This window comes from Eucalyptus grandis, chromosome 11 (assembly GCF_016545825.1).
Source record: "Eucalyptus grandis isolate ANBG69807.140 chromosome 11, ASM1654582v1, whole genome shotgun sequence".
Taxonomy (NCBI): domain Eukaryota; kingdom Viridiplantae; phylum Streptophyta; class Magnoliopsida; order Myrtales; family Myrtaceae; genus Eucalyptus; species Eucalyptus grandis.
The window spans coordinates 19,600,334-19,612,815 of NC_052622.1; the positions used below are offsets into that span (position 1 = coordinate 19,600,334).

The following is a 12,482-nucleotide window of genomic DNA, read 5'->3' on the forward strand; positions in this document are numbered from 1 at the left end:
AGTTAAAAAATATATATATACCTTGATGTGAGATTCTCAAATGCTTGGATCGTCGACAACAACTCTTTTATTGACATTATCCCAACCGAATCCAGACTGAGACATAAGTTTCTGAAAACTGCTATACTGTTTTCTCAGTTTGTTTACCTTGTTCCTCAGCTGGACCATGCTATATTGGCATCCTGTTTGTCTAACGAATTCAGTCTGTATATTCCTCCACCCTGCTTTGTTGAAAGTAGAATAGGTCTGATTTCCTTTTTGACCTCATCCACCAACAAACCAATAAATATGTTGGTTACAGACTCGGTCCACTTTGCATTGCATGTCTGTCTCTCAGATGCCATTTAATCTTTGATCGGTTGAGCAACATATGAGTTATGAGTTAAATCAATAACATAATACTATATATGCCAAACACAAAATCATTCTCAAGAGATGCAAGCCAAGAAGACTATATAATGACAAAAATGATAATTTTTGAACTAACTTGTGTAAAACAGATCATAAGTTGCATTTTGAGCTACAAGAAGTACATAATATTATGACTAGCAATGATCAATCAAACAGAATGCTCAAAATAAAATAAACATCATTGTGAGAGACCTAAAAAACTACTCTCATTTGCAATATTTTTTAGCTTTGAAATCCAAATGATCAGTCTGGCCATTTCATTGTAATGCTACATATAGAATGCAACCATGAAATTCAGCCAACACAAGGCAGCATTACCCTTGGTTCTTACCTTCTTACGATGCCGCGGTTGTCGCTGCACCCCGACTTCGGCTGGTTCTCCCCCTTGGTGGTGAAATTGTCGTTGAACGCCCTCGCCACGAGCTTCACCAGCCTGTCCATTCCACAGCACCATGAGCAACAAAACAACAATCGAAGGAAACCCCAATCCAATCGATGAACTGAAATTCCCCCCCTTCCAAACCTGAATCAAGAAGTACATAACAACATCACTCGAAGCCCCTGCGGAATCGAACGATCCACCTGTTGAATGGATCGATCGAGCGTCGGTCCGTGCTCTGTCGAGCGAGCTGGCAGAGTAGCTCTGCCGCTCGAGCGAGGCGCTCATTGCAGCTCCGCTCGACCGGAGCCGCTCCGCCGAGCGACTGAGCAGCTCCAACGAGCGCCGTCACCGGATATGCCGCAGATCCGGGCGACCGACGCCGCTTGGGGCTCATTCTACTCACTCGAGCTGGCAGAGAGGCTGCTATGCCGCTCGAGCGACCAAAGCTGCTCTGCCGAGCGACCACAGCAACTCGAGCGAGCAGCCGTCGCCCAGACCTGCTGCAGATCTGAGCGAGCAACGCTCGCTTGAGGCTCGAGCAAGCGTCCCCGCCATCGGCGAAGGTGGGTCGACTTGGGAGGGGTGGCTCTCGCCGAAGCCCTCGTCGACCGGAGAAGGAGCAGCAGCAGAAACTTACCTAGATTCGGAAGCTTCAGCCGGTGAGTCGGCGGAGTGGGGAGTCGCCGAAGAGTCAGCCGAGTGGGAGGCGCCAGAGAGAAGGGAGAGACGTCGGAAAAAGGGATAGCACGAACGAAGGAGAAGGGCACGAATGAACGAACGAAGTGTTCCGGTTTTGTTCTTTTTAGGCCTTCAATAAGTGTTTCGGATTCCAAAAGTAAGTTTTTTTTTTTTTTTCAATTTTGTTCCGAGAACAAAAAAAAAAAAAAGAATAAAAATGCAACCAAACGTTTACTTCTTTTTTTTCCCTGCGAACAAAAAAGTGTTCAGAAACAGGAATAGGGAATAAAAGCATGCGGGCCCTAAAAGTCCGGGATTCGTAGATTACGGAAATCAAATTCTGTATGCATTGCTTGTCCTACTTGAAAGAATCTTTGAGAAGGGACGAGAAGGAAAAAGGGGGCGGGGGCAAGGAACCAAGACCACGATCGAAAGGGACGTACACTTGCCATTTCATTTGGTAGAAAATATTTGTTGGGCCAAGGTCTTATCCATTCGCTAGCGACATGTCCTGCACGGGCCCCATATGTCGGATATTCGAACGTCCCCCCTTTCTGTCCTTTCCCTCCGTTTATTTCTCCAAAAGATGGGGGTTATAAACGTAAAATGATATGACGTTGGACCGTTGATGGTTTGGGGACCCCGACAACTAGGGGTGAGCACGGTTCCCGGTAGAACCGGGAACCGGAGAACCGAACCGGAGGTTCCAATTCGGTTCCCGGTTCTAAGGAGACCGGTTACGGTTCCTGTTCCCCTTTTCGGGAACCGGCGTTCTCAATTCCGGTTCCGGTTCCCGAAAAGGGAACCAGGAACCCGGAACCGGAACCGGTCATATAATTCAAAAAAAAAAAAAACCCTAACTTCCCCCATAGATTTCCCCCTCTGCGGGAAGAACCCTTCCCCTTTCTTTTTCTCTCTCTTTCTTTTCGCCCCTTTTCCCTCCTCACATCACTTCTTGCCCCCACCCCCCCCAACTTTTTTTTTTCTTCTCTCTCCATCTCCTCTTTCTGGTTCCGGTTTCGAATCGCCTAGGGTTTCTGGATTGCGCTCTCTCTCTCTCTCTCTGTAGAATCCTTCGTTTCTTTCTCAACGAGCGCATCCTCCTGGCGCCGTCTCCGATCTCCCCGCTTCCAGGACCGATCCACGCGACGCCCTCCGTTCATGCGGCCACTCCGATTCGAGCTTCGATCGAGCGCTCGTCGCCGTCGATTAGTTCCCGCTCTTCTTCTTCTGATCTCTTTCTTGTTTTTTGTGGCTTAAAAGAGTGAGAGAGAGAGAGGGAGGGGGGAAATGGTGAGGGGGAAGACGCAGATGAAGAGGATAGAGAACGACACGAGCAAGCGGTGACGTTCTCGGCGCAGAACGGGCTCGAAGAAGGCCTTCGAGCTCTCCGTCCTCTGCGGCGCTGAGGTTGCACTCATCATCTTCTCCCCGAGGGGCAAGCTCTACGAGTTCTTGAGCTCGACAAGACGATAGGTTTTCCTTCGCATTTTTGCTCGTCTTTGCTCGCGACCCACTGCCTCTGCTCAGCGCCAGAAGCCCCGACGCCCCTACTACTGAGTCCTCCTCTGCTCCACCGCCGCTACAACCAGACGCCAGAAGCCACCATTCTTGCCGCGACGCTGCTGCTGTTGTCTCCGCCTCTGCTCCAACGACCCGACGCCAGCAGTCGCGACGCCCGACGCCGTTGCCCCGAAGACCAAAGAACCGACATCCCCTCGGCACTAGAAGCCCCGACGCCCCTGCTTCGGGTCCTCCTCTCGCTCCCGACGCCCTGCAAGTGCATGCTTTGCTTTATTCTTGGTTGTGAATGCTGGTAGAGCTAAGTTGCGGTGTCGACTTCCTCATTATTGTGAATTATTTAATACTTTTGAGGCTTTATTCCCTTGTTTTCTCTTTACTAAGTGTGTGTCTCCAAGTGTGCCCTCTCTCCTTGTTCTTCTAACCCTCTTTGTGTCAGTTTCCACATTTGAGTTGACCCTCCGCGGATGATTTCTGACTTTTAATATGGTTGCACTTATGCCTTGCTTCTCATGCAAAACTCTGTTTCTGCGATGATAATATATTAAAGGTCTTACTATGGCAAGTCTGTTGGTGCCATGCCATTTTCGGAGCGAAATTAGGTATGATGGATGGAGGCTCGATTTTGTTAGAGGCTTTTGGGGTGGCTATGTCAAAGACTACTTGGATGCTAGTGAACCTTACTTTGCTGTTGGTGAGTACTTGGGATTCCCTCAGCTATACATATGGAGAAATGGATCACAATCAAGATGCACACAGGCAGAGAATTATCGACTGGATAAACGCTACAAATGGCACGACTGAGCATTTGATGTCACCACAAAAGGAATTCTTCATGCCGTAAGCACTATCACCGATAGATAGGCACTTTTTAGATGTCTTTGAAGCATACACTCGATTAAGTGCACCGACTCTAGATAGAGGAAATTCATTCGGTGTTTTGTTTTTCTTTTTGGATGAGTATGCATACCGTGTCAATTAATTTGTTCACGTTATGCTTAAATTAGAGATGTACAGCTATTACACTTTCTTTGGACCCGCCGTTATTCAAGTAGTTATGCTCTTGGATGTTGCTGGTGAAGGAGAACGTAGACTAAAACTCGAGGCTCTAACCCTTGAATTATGTACTAATCTGCACTTGATGAATCTCACTAATTAGGTTGCTGAAGGACATGCTTTTATAGATTACTTGTATGAGCATTAACTCTGTACCCGATTATCTTCGAAGCAAAAGCTCTTGATTCCTAATTCTCTCTTTGTGCTTTCTAACCGAATTAAAGGATTTAACTTGGCGGAAAGTGCCATTACCTCAACCAACAAATTTATAGAATCAGTAGAGTTTGTTACCCTTCTTCAAGTTTCAATTATGTGTGCTGATGTTTCAACAGTCATCCATTAGCCAACATCTGGCATTATGGATAACTGTAATTTTTAATTTGTTAACAGGTTAAGCGTAGCAAAACTTCTTCACGGACTTACAAAAAAGATTTCTATGTTTTGATAAAAACATATGGTTTGAGAAGAAAGATCGGTGACAACCAGCATCTTGAGAGTGCTGAAGATTCCGATAATATGCGCGTACGTTATAATTCAACTCTAAAAATGAACTAAAAAAAAAAAAAAAAAAAACCTGTTGGAACACGGAACCGACTGGAACCCGTGACCGGGTAGGTTCCGGGTTCTGGTTTTGACGGGTAGGTTCCGGGTTCCAAATTTTTGGAACCTTTACGATGGTAGGTTCCAGGTTTGCACGGAACCGAACCGGAACCCGGAACCGCTCACCCCTACCGACAACCCACCAAAAAGAAAACAAAAAGCTCTTTTATATCCTCACGATCAAATTTATTGAAAAATGGGTCCGTGGCTACTCCAGGATTTCGGCTGTTAGGTACCCCCATCGCCCTCCCCCGATTGGCGAGCTCGTTATTTTGTCAAACAGAATGACTAGATTTCTAGATAGGCTTAATTCGCTAAACTAAGCGCGCTCGTAGACTTGCTGCTATAATTTTTACACAATTGATTTCATCATGAGATGTATAGTAATGTTAATGAACATAATGTATTGATCAATAAATCAATTTTCATATATCAATCTTAATAAGTTAGTATTTTCCTCCGAACAAACAAGTTAAAGATTAATCAAAATCCATTCAAATTTCGATAGCTTTTCCATTAAGAATACTAGTCATATGGCATGATTTGATAGAAAGGACCTTCTCTCTCTTTCCCCATTCACCCTAGTCCATGTGCTTCTCGAAATCGTGTCGTGGTCTTCCTCGTTACGGTATCGCTATTGCCCTCTCTCACTCAATGTGTGCGCGCGCACGCATAAACGAAAGTGATGCTATTATAGACAGTGACATCATCGGCTTGCCCCTTTGTAAAATGATGAAGAAAATGCGAACAAAGAAGGGGAAATATATAATGTATATATTTGGAAAAGTAGACAAGGTTACGTGCGAGCTTCCGCTACTTTTTCCAGATGATTGAATTGCTTATGTCGGCAGTCCATTATCGACAAGCGTGACGTGACAGGCGGGGGACCCACCACGCCACCAGCACATATGACTAATCCGGCGTCCTATCAACAGGAAAACGCGCACCCCTCCAGCACGTTGAAAAATATGCTTATTTCACCTCAAACGAAAGGCCTTTATAAACGGATCAAACGTAACTTTTAAGATGTTTGGAAATTCCGAACTTGCATTCTCGCTGGTCGCAACACCCTTTAGCCTTCGCTTGTGCAACGTTTGCCTTCAGATTGTAATTCTATGCGAGAGGAGAAAGGATTGTAGGGTTGTATGGGTGCTTGTGATTGTAGAATCATCTTCTGAGTTTCTTCTAGTGCGAGCACCATCTACAAACCGTAAAATGTCGGCGATCACTTAATGGATTAGAATCTTGTTCATGGCTATTAGATTTGAGAGAGTAAAGTGTGCCAAGTGGAAGGTTAAATCACTAAGAATTTGTCTAATGTCTTCGATCTCTTTAATTTTTTTAATATATGTCTAATAGAAGTTACTACATCTGCACAATTAATCTCCTTATACTCATATATTTCATTAAAGAGTTTTAATTTTCTTAGAACAACAGATGATCTCCTGTTAGTTGCCATTTTAGCCATTTCAATTGGTATGGGAGCATGCTACGCAAAGTTTTAGAAGTGTGATATTTCAAGAGCAAAAAGATCAACATCATAGAAGCATCCTTCGGTAAAGACAATCCATTTCAAGACCACAAATGCACGATGGATCTAACTATATCTATTAAAAATATAGGATGAAAATCATCGTAAAATTCATGCATGGATTACAATATGTGGAAATTCATCGAGATAGACCATATATGCCAATGCCAAAAATTCCAACGACTTCGTTTGCAACAACAATTACTTCTACAACATCTCCACCTCCAGCACCCAAATTTAATAGGTGTGATATTATTCTTGGATCATGTGAAGGCACAACCATTGCACTCACCCTTTTCTTTTTCCCCAATTTTTGTCTTATCAAGATCCCATTGATTGTGTTTATACGTGTCATTACTTAATGTGGTGTCCTTTACCCCTTGGAAAAAGTATTGCCTTTTTTTATCCATAGCCTTGCTTTAAGAATCTTCAAAGACAAGATGATAGAAGAGTAAGTAAATATTTAAGGAAAAGAAAAAGAGAAATGAGAAAAAGAATCTTCGCACAGTGTTTTGAATTAGGGGATGGTGGGTAGTTGCGCTGGTCAAAGGAAAAGAAAACGATTGGAGTTGGTGGCGGGGTCACACTCCATGGAGACTGCACTTTGCTTGGAGAGATTACGTGCATGTAAATTACCCAATTTGCCCTCCGATTAATGGCACGTTGTTGGCGAAGAAGGAAGTGGGACCCACACCCAAACGAGTGCTCATGCGCTAGATTGCAATCGCAAGAGAGATCAAGGATAAATAATGAGGGGGCCCACTTTAAATGTACTCCTTCGTGCACTAGATTGCTGTTATTATTATCATTATTTACAAATTCTTTTGGCCATTTCATTGCCCTTATTTACTACGGGAGATAGTCACCAGATCGGTGTCTCCGACAAATAACTTCCATCGTGCTAGCCGATGAGAGGCGACCACGACATAGACATTGATTGGCCTTCTCAATTTGACCAAACCATTCCTTTTTTGTCTCGTTCATAGATTACGTCCCAACGACCCTCAAGATCGTGCGTGATGCCACAATGCTGCAGCAAGAAAGTTCGGACCAAGAAAATCTTTACTGACCTTAAGGGAGAATGAAACTAATAATTTCTGAATTGTCTCGTACTATCTTTTAATTTTAAATTTATTCAGTATAATTTCTGAATTATTGATAAATATTCAATATAATCATTTAGTTTACTCATAGGATAAGTCAAACCTTATATATTGAGTTTGATTTTTAAAAAAGATGAGTCAATTTGTCCATTTTCTTTTATTTTATTAGTTAGAAAATGAAAAAAAAAATTAGGGCATTTACATGTCCATTATTACTTGATACTGGGATTATTGTATCATTGATTTGAGATAAGTATCTTACTTCGACAATCCATGATTATGCTAACTTTAATTAATGGAATAATAACAGTGAATATCCTCATATAGTCTAGTAGGGATGAGCAGTTCCAAATTTCTTACAGTTTCCTCATTTTTTGGTGCTTGCAACCTACCTATCCATTGGAATATGTTCCTTATTTTTTTGAATTTGGAACTTGTCCTTATCACAAGTTTTAGGGTTAGTTCCATAATCTAACATAGAAAGCATTGTGAACTTCGATACATCAAGCTTGTGATGCATGTATAACACTTTAAGATCGAGCATCGAAAATGAAAATTTCATAATCAAGTTAAGCAGTGATTTTTCTTGTCAAGCACAAGCTAAAGAGGATATTGAAAAAGGGAAGAACAACCTAAATAGGAGCGAGAGCAAACCACCACCTCACTCACGACTCATGGTTCCCTGGTTTAAAGTACCAGGACTATGACTCCTCACATTCCATAAAGAAACTCACTTACTGGATCAATAATAGGATGGGAATACACCCTTATGTTTAAGAAGAATTGACTGACGAGTAAGTTACTCAAACTTTTCCTTTTTAGTTTCAGCAAGTCGGGTGCAGAGGAGCTCGGCAGCAGCAACAAAGATCTTGAGCGCAAGCTTGACCCCAGTGTGTTTACGAGTCTTGAGTACAAAGTCAGGGTTAAACCACAATACATTTGTTGTGAGCATCTTGGTGGTTCTGTCAGCAATCTCTTCAGCTGAAGGTATCATGAGAGAGTTGATATCATAGACACTGGGGCCAATCGCAGCACCATATTGGACTCCCTTACGGAACACTAGAGGAGCTTCTCATCAGAGCCAGAGTTCTCCCTTGTGATGACGTCAGCATCCATGTCGATGATTGAGAGGATGATGTCGTTGAAGTGGGAGTAGCACAAGTGAGTGTGGATCTGCCATGTAATAACAGGCACCAAGTGAAATCAGTATATGTGGGAAACAGATCTTCCCACATAAAAGAGAGAGAGAGAGTGAGAAGAAAGAAAAAAAAGAAATGGAGCTATGAAAGATTGTTCAGACTTTCTCAGTGGCAAACCCTCTCTCAAAGCTGCCTCATCAATTTGAATAATATTAATCCCTGCCTTCTCAAGATCCTCGACTTCGTCCTTGATGGCCAAGGCGATTTGATAGCAAGTTTCAAACCTGTGAAATAAATATCTATTATTCCAGCCCCAAAAGGAGAAATAAAAATTTTGTTCTTTCATTGATCCCGTGTACACAGGAAGGTCACTTTCTTCCATACCTGGGTTGGTCATTTCGGACAAAGGAACAGTTGAGAATGGTGGTAGGGCCTGTAAGCATTCCCTTCATCGGGCGAGCAGTCATGCTCTGGGCTGTGGTGGACCAGAAGAGTCATTGGCTTGGGGCGGCTCACATCACCATAGATGATGGGTGGTTTCACACAATGAGATCCATAAGATTGCACCCACCCGTTCACGGTGAAAGCAAAACCCGACAACTGGTCCGCAAAGTATTCAACCATACCGTTCCTCTGTATTAGATACATCCAGATCAAGATGTTAGAGAAAGAAAACATAGTTCATAAGATGCTACCTATTTATCCAACATAGTCTGTCTTAATTACAATGCCAGATTCAAAGACTGTCTTACCTCAGGCTCCCCATGAACCAAGACATCTATGTCAAGCTCCTCTTGAAGCTTGACAACTTTGTTAATCTCCTCCTTGATGGCCTTAACATATTCTTCCTCAGAGATCCTATAACAAAGTGCAGTCAGCGGACCAATGAGGGTCATAACAAAAAGGATAACGGCCCCGTGTCACATGCATCATTGTTTAATTAGAAAAGAAAAATCTAGTTTACTCACTTTTTGTCCTTGTACTCAGAGTGCACTCTTCTGAGTTCCTCAGTCTGAGGAAAGGAGCCGATGATGGTTGTTGGGATGACTGGCAAATTAAGCTTCGTTTGCTGAGGACCAAGCCTAGCACTCACAGTCGTGGCATGGCGATGATCAGAGCCCCTCAATGCAGCAGCCTGAGAGAGACAAGGATATCACGAGTTCAAGACACCAGTAATATAATTCTAATTGCTATTTTAGGAACGCATAAAAATAAAGGGTAACTTAGTAGAGGAACATACAGCCTTTTGGACAGCTTCGTTTGTGACTCTTGGAGAGGACTTTCTTGACGCCTGAGCAGCAGCATTAGCTGAGAAGAATGCCTGAAAACAGAGCAATCGGCAGTAAGCATTGAAATACTCTCTCACAACATTAGTAATAAATACTTTTGAAATTGAACATTATGCTTGATAAACACCCTAGAGGTGCCAGTTAACAGGCCTAGATTACAGTAACTCATATTTTGTCGTTGCCATATGTATGTAACTCTGTACAGCCAGTAATTAAAGAGACCCACCGCAAGGTAATTGCATTGGTTTCGGCCGATGTCTATTTGGAATAGAGTGGAAGCAAATAATTCTAGAAAATAAGCTAACAATGTGGATTACCACCGCTGCTAAGACTACCTAATACCAACAATGACAGTGTGGGCATAGTATGCCGCTTTTCAGCATCATCTTTAACAAAAAGATAACAGACCGTACCTCGTCCTTTTGTCCAGCCAAAGCCTTGGCCAAAGCATTGACTTCAACGACCTTCTGAGAAGCAAATGCAAGCCATGGCTTGATTTCCTCATCCAACTCAGTCTCGTTAACGAGGTCAACAGCAGTGTGCAAAAGAGAGCAAGAGGTGGAGACCACAACTTTGTCTACAGATAAATAACAATTTCAGATATCAACTTAAGGATACATACCATGCAGATCACACTATATTGAAAAACATATGGAGAAAGTAGTACCTTTTCCCACGATGCTCTCAAGAGCATGGAGGGTGCTGAGTGTTTCAGCAAGATCATTGGCCCAGATGTTCCTCCCATCAACAACTCCAGCAAAGAGATACTTACCTGTGGGGAAGCCGCCCTTGATTAAATCAATGGACTTGTTTCCACGGACCAAATCAAATCCAAATCCAGTGACACCCTTCAAGGAGGTAAGAACTTCATATGCCTCAGCAGGAACATCGGCAAAATAGGTTTGGACGAGAACATACACGCCAGAAAGACATGATTCTAGTTCCGAGTATGCTTCAGTGAATGCTTGCAGTTGGTGAGAGTCAAGATCCAACACAAGGGTGGGCTCATCAAACTGAATCCATGAAGCGCCAGCTGCCTTAAGTTCGGAGACAACTTCCCTGAATGGTTGATCATTGGTCAGGAGGAGTATTCAAAAACTTGGGCAAATGAAGACTGCGAGAGAAGACTTTAATAATATCTTACTTGTAGATGGGAAGTATTTTTCCGAGAAGGGAGAGAGGAGAAAAGGTCGTCCCCACACCTTTTGCAGGCTTGGATAGCAGCAGATAGGACACCGGGCCAATAAGGACTGGAACAGTGTCTACTCCAAGCTGGCAATTAGCAAACGAATTCGAAAAAAGAAAGCTTTAGATAATGCAAAAATTATGTAACGGCACCGGGAAGACGAAAATTAGACAAGAAACTACAACTAACAAAAGAGTCAGAATTTGTCGACGAGGACGAGAGCCGAGGGCCGGGGAGCTCGATCGAGATTTAGGGCTGGGCTTGGCCTCGGATCAGCCGTGATCGAGGTCTAGCGAGGCAAGGGGGGGGTCTTAGCTGGCCTGCAGGAGCGTCGACGACCGTCGTTGGCCCCGGGCGGAGCGTTGCAGAGGATGGGAGTCGGAAGAGGGGAGAGTCAGGGGATGGTCGGGCAGATCCGAGGCTTTCGGCGGTTGCCATCGAGATCGGAGGGGGGTCATGGGGTTGCCGGCGAGGTTGCAGCCAAGGGACGGCAGAGCCGGCAGCATCGTGAGGTGGCGTCTGGGTAAGTATTGAGACGGAAAAGGGAGGGAGGAGAGAGAAAATCGCATAGAGAGGCAAACATGAACATGGACCTTTGGAAAATTTCCTAAATTGCAAACCCCAAACCGATAGCCCAACGCGATCCGACCCGATTCGTCATCCGGTTCAGGTTGCATGCGGATCGGGTCACTTAGACGTAAAGACTTAATTTTATGGGCCGGGCCGAATATAACCCGATCGAACGGGCAGCTGGGACAGCGAGAATGAAGAAAATAACGAGGCCGAGCGTTTACCTTCTGGGCCTCCCTGTACTCGGTGACGGCCTTGCGGGAAGCGTACGAGAACCTGACATCAGGACCCAATTCAGGCACAACGTAGTGGCTGGACGATATGAGATGAATGGGTTAGTTTAACGTCGAAAAAATTAACCAAAAAAAGAAGAAGATTTTTTACTGGTCGAGATCCATGACTTACTAGTTGGTGTCGAACCACTTGGCCATCTCCATAGCAGGGACGGAGACAGTCCCTCTGGCCATCGGGAAGTAAACATTGAATCCAATCTCGCCACCGTTCCAACCATATCGGGCAGGAACAGCACCAAGCATCGCGGTGGCGTCGAGCACCTGATCAAAGAATGAGAAGGTGTTGCTGGGAACGTACTTGATGCAGGCACTGGCCATGTGCTTCCAGATGGATGACCTGAGATCAGCCCCTAACTTCTGCAAATCCTTGGCAGTGCTCTTTCCATCCCAGAATGATTCCAGGGCAAACTTCAGCTCCCTCTTGGGGCCCATGCGAGTATAGCCAACGACGTGGGACGCCATTTCTCTGGATCATCGAAGAAACTTATACGACAGGTAAGTAACTAGTGTAACTCGTTCAGTTGCCCAGCCTAAGAACGAAGAAACGCAAGCCATGCAAGGATCCTACCTTGGCAGAGACCGAACCAGGGAACGAGACCAACTGTAGTCTTCTATTGCAGCGACGAGAGTGCAGGGGATAGATAGAGGAAGAAGAAAGAGAACGAAGCGACTAAAGAAGTGTATAGGATCGGTATTATATAGCGAGAGGTAGGGAGATAAGCA

At 44.2% G+C, this 12,482-nt stretch overlaps 1 pseudogene; it reads right to left on the reverse strand.

Moving 5' to 3' along the window:
• Positions 1-7,825: 7,825 nt before the first annotated feature.
• On the reverse strand, positions 7,826-12,224 carry LOC108957330 (annotated as a pseudogene).
• Between the last annotated feature and the right edge of the window lie 258 nt (positions 12,225-12,482).